This window comes from Perna viridis, chromosome 12 (genome assembly GCF_037379345.1).
Source record: "Perna viridis isolate PV_CMFRI_1.1 ecotype Kerala chromosome 12, ASM3737934v1, whole genome shotgun sequence".
In the NCBI taxonomy this organism is placed as follows: Eukaryota; Metazoa; Mollusca; class Bivalvia; order Mytilida; family Mytilidae; genus Perna; species Perna viridis.
Genome location: NC_142456.1, coordinates 10,677,438 through 10,687,043, shown reverse-complemented (window position 1 = coordinate 10,687,043; position 9,606 = coordinate 10,677,438).

Sequence of the window (9,606 nt, the reverse complement as noted above, 5' to 3'; positions counted from 1 at the left end):
ATCTATTAAATGTTGAAGAATTTTTTTTATGATTGTTAATGCTGACCAGTCCTACTGAAGGAATAAGTGATTGACAGGGGTCATCATTATTGCTTTTTTTTAACATTAATTGTTCCGGGGCAAATGTGAAGCTCTTGGTCATGCGTGCATTTAATTATCATCTGATTTTAGTGATAATGCCTTCTACTCAGCAGACCATTAAATCATTTTTCCAACACTGTTGGTATAGTTTCGCGTCTATGGAATCGCAAGTCACCTGATCGTAATTCTGTTTTCCAATTGGCCGAATACAGATAAATTAGTGGCGTTCGAAAAAAACTGTAGAGAAAATTTGAAATAACGTGTCACGAAAGAAATGTAGGAACTTAGAAATAAAAGGAACAAAATTTTACTGCATTGGCTATTTTTTTTTAATTTGAATAGGTTGAAAATCAATCTGAAAACATGAATTTAAATTTGAATCCACACAAGGATGTTTAGGGTGTACAGTAAATCACAATACAGAATAATATACCATATATATGAATGCTTAGCTGGTTTGAATATGTTAGTAAACTTCTTTTGACCAGACCTTGATGATGTATGACCCACGGGCGCAGACTCCTGATCCTCCTTATAAAGCATAAACATTTGTGATTACACCGGATATTGGTTTAAAAATAAAAAAAAACAAAAATACAAGGGCACAGATGTACCTTGATACAAACATACATGGATCATGCAAAATACTGCAAATGTTGGTATACTTAACATGTGTTTCAACAAGTAATATATTAATTGCGGCATAAGAACCAAACACATATAGCACAAAGTTCAAGATCCAAAAATAAATCGTATAAAAGTCCCCACTTATTTTTTAAAAAGATCCAAAATCAACATTGAGTAATTCTATCACGTATATGTAATACAGTTAAAAGGACTGAAACCTCAGTAGTTCAAAAGTTTCGAATTTTATGTTAGAGTAAAGTTCGGTTAATGAATGATGTATGATATGAATTGGAAAATGCATTTACTGTAGCTTTGAAAACAGGTGTGATTTTATTAAATTCTATTCTACACCTGTGAATTATACAAAGCATTCCAGCATTTTTGCTACATTTGTATACTTTAAATGTTGGCAAAGTTAAATGACTCTGTTGTCGGAGGTTAATGCACAGTTTCTTAATTTACTGTTCTAATCAGTGTGACTTAATGTGCCAATTGATTTGAAACAGTACATTTCATTTCACTGTTTTACTTATATAATATGTCTTATGTAAATTTTGACCACAATCGACACATGTCAATATTGTTCAATCTGTCTACCAAATCAATTATGTTCCAATAACTGTTTATAGATTGTAATCTTGATCAAGATTCCGAAATTTTGTAATAGATCCGTCCCGATTAAACTTCCTGTACGTTGTGCACACCTCCTATCCCGAACCGTACAATATGAAATCAGTGGCACGTTATCTAGATTTCAATTTTAGAAAAATGTAGGGTTTAGGGTTAAGGTTAGAATTATGATTAGGATTAGGAGTTAGGGTAAGGTTTAGGGTTAGGCTAAGGATTAGGGGTTAGGGTTGGGATTAGGATTATGAGTTAGGGTAAGGTTTAGGTTATTTTGTCCTTAGGTCCCTATATATGGTTTTAATCTTCCTTCGAATTGTTATAAGTGTAAACTGAACAGCGTGACTGAGAGACACGGGCTGCTTTTCCATTTGTTTCATGGGGGTATTCTAGTGGCATAGATTCAATCATTCGAAATTCACATGTTAACGCAAACCTCAAATCATTATATAAAATAACACAAGTACTTATGTGATTGACGAAATAGTTGGTGTAAACCCCCCTCTCACCCCCCCCCCCCGCTCCTCAACCAAACCTCTATTTTTTGGAGTCGCCTATAGGCCCAAGAGAGACAATAATAGAGCGTTTTAAACATCTCGAATAGACGTTCCATTTGCGGAGTCCGTGCCAAAATCCTACATAACTAAACATGAACTACTTCAAAAGAAATGCTTGGATCTATCTCAGAAAGTAATACACCTACAACATCTATCCTTTATATATATATTTTTTTGTACAATACATCTTTGAATCCGCAAAGTTCAACAAGAAATCGCTTTGAAAAATTCACTCCAATAAAATATTACTATGGACTTACAATTCATTTATTAAGATGAGGATAAAACACTGGGTGTAAAAACTTAAGATTATACTGAAAAGCTAATTTAATGGCGCTATGATAGTTCTATGATGATTTATGGTTTATAGATTCCGCTAATTTTGGGTGTTTCTCCTACAATCTTAAATTGTTTTTACTTGAACATGTGTGAAAACAGGGTGTTTACATTATATATTTACTGAATCAATTTGTGAAATATCTCCCATCTTGTGTTAATCAAAGTTAAATACCAATATAAATATAACCTCGGATATAAACATACATAGTTAATCCATTGAATTTAGGCACAAGCAATCTATTCGTCCTATTACATAATTATACTTGAGAAATAATTGTATTAAATTTTTATCTTAAAGCAATAAGATAAGCCAAGTGGTTGTAGAACATTCTACAGAATAAGCTTGCCTTGATCTAAGTTAACAATCGACAAATCTTTGCAAATATTACTTACCTACTCATTTCTCTTCGTCGTCAGAAAGATAGAATGCTGCATTTTTATTATCTCCACTTAGGTCAGCTTTTTGCCAATTAATGAATCCCCTTTCCACACAGAAGCCCCTGTTTTTCATTTCTTTTACTACCAATCTTCGTCAAGTCATGGTTTGGCCTACCAGGTTTTTTTCTTACCGTATGTGGTCCATCTTAAAGCATTTTTTTTTTGTAGTCCGTGCTTGTCTGTTTTACGACGTTTTGTACTAAGTGCATGTCTGTCTGTCTCGACTTTTCGTATTTCGTAGTCCGTGTTTGTCTATCTCAATCGACATGCCTTTTCAACTGAATGTGTTTCTGCAGGGTTTACTAGTAATCGACATGCCTTTATTCAACTGAAGGTGTTTCTGCAGGGTTTACTAGTAGTCGACATGCTTTTATTCAACTGAAGGTGTTTCTGCAGGGTTTACTAGTAGTCGACATGCCTTTATTCAACTGGTGTTTCTGCAGGGTTTACTGACAATTGACATGCCATTATTCAACTGAAGATGTTTCTGCAGGGTTAATTTGTAACCTTTGTAAGAATCATACAAATTCTGTAATATGTGAAACGCCTAAAAAGGCTACACATTTTAATTTTTGCTATAAAGTTGTTTTGTGGGTCTGTATGATGAAATGTATTATATTTCATTCTAATCTGTCTAGTTTTAGGAGATAATCCACATTGAAAATCCATTAATTTCTATTGTATCTAAGTCATTAATAGAGTTATCTCCCTTAATTTGGAATTCTACAATACATTCTTCATGATTTTTATGTCCTAAGAACAAGGGTTATATGAAAAGCCACATGTTAATTTATTTTAACTATAACATTTTAATCAAATTATAAAAAATAAAAATATGTAGGCTTTCCAACCATGACACACATTATGCATGATTCTTGGCTGAAGTGCTAATTAATTTTTGCAATTTTATTTGTAAGTGTGGGTATATAGAACAATTAGTCAACATTAACATTCTTTTGTTATTTACAATATCTATTTGATTGGTATTTTATTGTAATTACATTAATATCGCACTAGAACTCTAACAAATAGGCTTCTGGAACAGGATTATGTTGCTACAAGATTGAAGTCATCACTACAGAAGTTTTATGGTCGTCATTATGAACTCGTGGATCGTTATGGTGTATCCATCTGCGCCATGAAAACTGATTTATTCAACAGGTCATGGTTTTTCTTTCCTAGTTTGTCTACCCCTGACTTGACTTTTTATGAGCAACTCGGTGGGTGTTTCTAGAAAAACAGAGGACGCTTACCCTACCGGTGCACCTTCTCCATGCTTCCAGTTTTTAGTGGAGTCCGAGTTGCTCATTTGCTTTTGTTACTTTGATGTATGATTTTAGTTACTTTATGTCCTTTTTTGTGTATGTCTGTTTTCCATGTCTGGTCTATGTCCCTGGATTACATTCTTTTGATTACCCTATAGCCCTAGTTCCCTTGATTACTCTTTCAGCTACAAATGCTTAAAACAAAATTTAAAATATAAACATTAAAAGTGATATTCTTTTAATTGTAATAAAGACTTCGTATTTAAACAGGTCAGACAGCATACTGATTACAGAATTCCTTGTTTTATAGAACTATAAAAGTTAAAGTAAGGAAAGTAGGGAATATTTTCCAAGCTAATACCGTGTAAAACTTAAATAATGGACACACAAAATGTTCAAGTAAATAAAACAAATCAACTACTACAAGAACTGAGGAAATGGACCATGAAAACCATAGGGGTAGATAACCTCAGCTTATCTAGAAAAACCCGCCAGGAAAAACATAGGGGTAGATAACCTTTGTTTATCTAGAAAAAAAAACCGCCAGGAAAACTATAGGGGTAGATAACCTCTGTTTATCTAGAACGACCCGATTCTTTTTAAATCGAATTATTATGTATACTAGTTATTGGTTAAATGAGTCAGTCTACTTGGTTCCAGAAAATCCTAGACAGCGACCACAAAGTTGACACAATGATGAACATTGGAAGAATAATCAGGTTAATAAAATTCCAGCGAAAACAGACATACACAAGAAAGAACACGTCTGGACATTTGGTGTCTAGTATATGTCGGTGAAACAAAAGAACGATAAAACAAACGAATGTGCAGTCATCGTTTGGGAATTAATACTTACAAATTTCTGACAGTTTATAAACATTTTTATCAACAGGATCATTTAATTCACTGTATAAAAGTTCTTATTTTTGAAAAAAATATACCATCAAACTGATAGCCCTGTCCGAAGTAAAAGCTATTGTAGGGACAAAAAGGAATCCTGGATACGCAGACTACAGTTGCGATCTTTTTTTTCTCTTAAATTCTGTCATAATATGTCAGAAAAACTGTTCTACGACAGCAGACAGAACATAAATCCTGATAAATCCTGACAGAGTCTGTGTTACGCTGTCCTGGGTCAGGACACAGTTTGCCCAATTCCCTGACAGATGCTGACATAAACTGTCTTGGGTCGTGACAAAGAAATACGAAAAGCTGTTCTAAACTGTCATATCCTTGGACAGTTCTTCATACAAAATCTACAGATTATTCTGCGTGGTGTAAATTACAATAGGAAGTCGGCGATTGATAATGGAAACTGTGTGATGTAATGTAATGTAAATTAGCAAATCCCATTGGAAAACAAAAATCCTGATTTCAAAATTTAATTGAATGATTAAAATTTCCAGATATATAGTGTTGATCGTGATCATCATCACACAATCACTCGATCATTGTTCATTTTTGAACATTCGGCGCTCATGACTCAGTCACTCATTGCTCAAAAAGTGTCACTGTTTACATCAGGGAATGTATATTAGAGTCCCTATTTATATGCATAATTTTATACATTCTGTCATACAATTGTAACTAAATTTTATTTATTTAATTACACGTCTATGATTCTGTTCTGAGTGTAAAACTTTCAGATGCTTGGTAATTTTTTTTTTAAAATCAAGATTGATAAAGCAATTTTTTGAGTGACTGTACTTTTAAATTTATCATTCTATAAAAGAATAATCTTGACAATTGTAGCATTAAATGTGTGACTGCTACTTATATTCATATCGGTCAAATGTCATTTTTATCCAAAAGAAATATGAGTGCGAGCACTTCCAATTTACCTATAGAATTTTCCTGTAGAAAATAAAGAAATTAAAATTTTAGTTTCTTATTAGTTACTGTGAAACATGTATTTCAGTCAAAATTCTAAAAATTGACATATATTTGCATCAGTGCAGTCACTTTTAATTTCAATAAGAATCTAAACTTAATGACTAAAATGCTACGTAAATTTTTCAATTGAACTGTCATGCAACACATAAATATAAGTCTTAAACTATGTCATTCTAGCAAAATGTATGCGTCCGAGCACTTTAAAATCCGAAAGGGTCTAAAATTGATGACTAAAAGGCTAAATTATTTGTCCATATAACTTTCCTGCGACACAAATATTTAAATAAAAATTCTTGATTGAATTTATGTGTCGCAGTAACCAGTATGATACTTATACTTGTAATAGGTGTTTAGTAAGTTTTGCATTTTTTAATATTGTTATAAATAACAACTGAAAAAAATACTTCATGAGATAAAACGCTTTAATTTAAGATGTGACACAAATCAACTAAATTTTGCACCATGTCTTCCATGTGTCATACAAATCCTGACTTGCGTTTTGGCGGGTTCCAAATTGCATTTGTTTCATATTTGTTAAATAAGTTAATAACTTTACCGAGGAGAGAGCAAAATTTGATTTCAACGGACGAAAGATAAATATGTATAGAATAAATAAATTGCAAGAAGCATCCACAAATACTGTGGAACAACTGCCCATTTTATTTCAAAGAGGAATTTGTGAGGTATACAAGTAGCAATACCAAATCATAATTCAACTGAATGTAGGAACAAATATCTTTTATTTAGTTTTAAAGAGTAATCAAGGGAACCAAGATTATAGCGGTAATCAAAAGAATGTAATCCAGGGACAAAGACCAGACATGGAAAACAGACATACACAACAAAGAACATGTGGTAACTAACTAAAATTTCATACATACAAAGTAAGAAGAGCAAATAAGCAACTCTGACGAAAAACTGGGAGCATGGACCAGGTGTACCGGTAGGGTGAGCGTCCTCTGCTTGTGTCAGTGTCAGTAACTGTAAGAATCAGACAGCGGGCGAAACTTTGTATGAAAAACACCATTTTGAATGTTTAATTTGACTATTTGCACCATCAGAATCAAGGGAAAAACAAGATTTTCCATATCATGTTTGTAAACTGAGTTATAATTTAATTGATATGCACTAAAAATGAACATTTCCAGAACATTTCAAAAACCTTATTTTTTCTAATAATCTATCGAAAAATTTCTGAACAAATCAAATGATGCAGAGATCAAATAATGGTATTTGCAAATAGAGAAATCATCATTGTGTGAAATTATACTGTCAGATTGGTGGGTTTTTGACGTGCATGTTTTGGATTTTCCCCATTTTGCCTGAATCTTACAAACATTTTACACTTATTTACAGTTTTCTTAATCGTAAGAATCGTATTTAGAATATATGATATATGCAAATTATGTTTTATTGTATTTTAATGTAGATGAGTAACTTCCAAACTGGTCAATTTATTAAAGAAGCCAACCTCTTTCCTTGTTAAACATACGGCTCCGAAACTATTCAATTTGAGACTTGGACCTCTAACATCACAAGTTTTATGTACAATATACACATGTTTATACTGGCGTTGTTATTGGATCATTTTTAGGGTGTTGGTCACAATCATTAAAATTGAAATTGCAATACATGTCAGTTATATGTATCAATTATATTTTATGTACATGTACGAACTATGAATATTCTATGTATAAAATGTCAGACAAGTCATATTTAGTTTTTCATTTAGTCTATCTCGTATTCTCCTTTTTGCTAAATCACTAATGAATGTTTTATGAGCTTTTTCAGCTTAAAATATGATAAACATAATATAATATAACATAATATGATCTTCCGTTTATTTAAAAAATCCTAGAGAAAATCGTATCTTCCAGGATAGATCATCACCTTCAAAGGAATGCTCTTCATGATCGAGTTCAGTCTGCGTACCGTGCACGCCACTCAACGGAAACCGCACTTCTACGAGTCCACCACGACATTGACTCAGCCCTCGACAACAACTGTTCCGCCGTTCTCGTTATGCTTGATTTGTCGGCAGCATTTGATGTCATAGACCATCCGATTCTGATCCAACGGCTTGAACACTCATATGGAATTAGTGGTCAGGCGTTAATGTGGATTCAGTCATACCTTCAAAACAGAAAACAACGCGTGGTTGTAGGATCGGCGATATCGAACGACAAACAGTTAACGTTTGGTGTTCCGCAAGGCTCTGTATTGGGACCTAAGTTCTACTATATGTTTGCTACACCAATCGGAGAAATCTGCCGTCGCCATAACATGAACTATCACAGCTATGCTGATGACACTCAGGTGTATCTCATATTAAAACCGTCTGATAACTGGGACAATTTTTCCACACGGCTGGAAAATTGCTTAGCAGTCATAAGTTCATGGATGCGATTAAACAGACTTAAGCTTAACCAAAGCAAAACCGAACTGATTGTATTTGCATCAAAACGCCACATAAACGATTTAAAGAACTGTCAGCTTAATTTTGATGGAACCATCGTTGGCGCTTCTGAAATCGTGAAAAATCTTGGTGTTTATTTTGATCGTTTACTGAGTATGGAAAAGCAGGTTAGTGCCATTTCTAGAGCCTGTTTTTTCCAAATGAGAAACATCGGATATATCCGCCCTTATTTATCAGACAATGCATGCAAAACACTAGTTTGTTCGTTAGTAACATCACGTTTAGACTATGGCAACGCCTTATTATATGGAGTCAACAAGAACATTACATCAAGACTACAGAGGGTACAAAACACAGCAGCTGGACTGGTTACTAGAACTAAGAAACGTGAGCACATAACACCAGTGTTAAAACGTTTACATTGTCTGCCAGTGGAATTTAGATGTCAATACAAACTCTTGCTATATACGTTTAAAGCTGTTACCGGACAAGCACCTGACTATCTTGTGGAACTGATTGAAGTTTACAAACCGTCACGATTGCTGCGTTCTCAGACTGAAACCCTTCTTGTCACACCGAAGGTAAAAACAAAAACATATGGAGAGCGTCGTTTCGACAAAGCAACTAGCAACCTGTGGAATGGACTACAAACTCAGTTTCGGAACGAAAAATCCTTGTCGTCATTTAAAAAACATCTTAAAACGTTCCTTTTCAAACTGGCGTATGGTGATTAGGTGTTTCTCTATATACTGTGCAACATTGTTTTTACCATGATATACTTATTTTTAAGACTGAACTGATATCCATATATGTATGTATTTATATTTACTCTATTTACAATTTGTAGTTACTTTCAAATGTTTATAGCAATATTTTTAGCTAGATTTTCCCCCCAGCTTTCCATATTTTGATGTGTTTATGCTAGGTTTTATTTTTATTTTTACCTTTTTTTTTCTTCTCAGATTTTATTGTTCCTACATAAGGTTTTTATTTTTTAAGGTATTTACCTCACCCGGATTTTTAATTTTCTGTTATTTTTTTAATTTTTTTTTTATTTGTGTCCCAATCTTTTGTTTTCAATGATTTAAATGTAATTTTTTTTTATTGTTAATGTTTATTTGTAAAGCGCATAGAGTAATTTTATTAGATATGCGCTATATAATTTTTTTATTTATTATTATTATTATTAATATATATATTATATAAACAAAAATACCCTATATCAAACCTGCAGACTTTTTATACTTTTAGTAAGCCCTTTGAAAAAATTCAGGGTCTTGGATTAAAAAATTGAAAATGCTTGCAATACGGATTAGTGCTATATGGATAATGGGGCTGGTGTCCCAGTGACAAAAATTTCATAAAC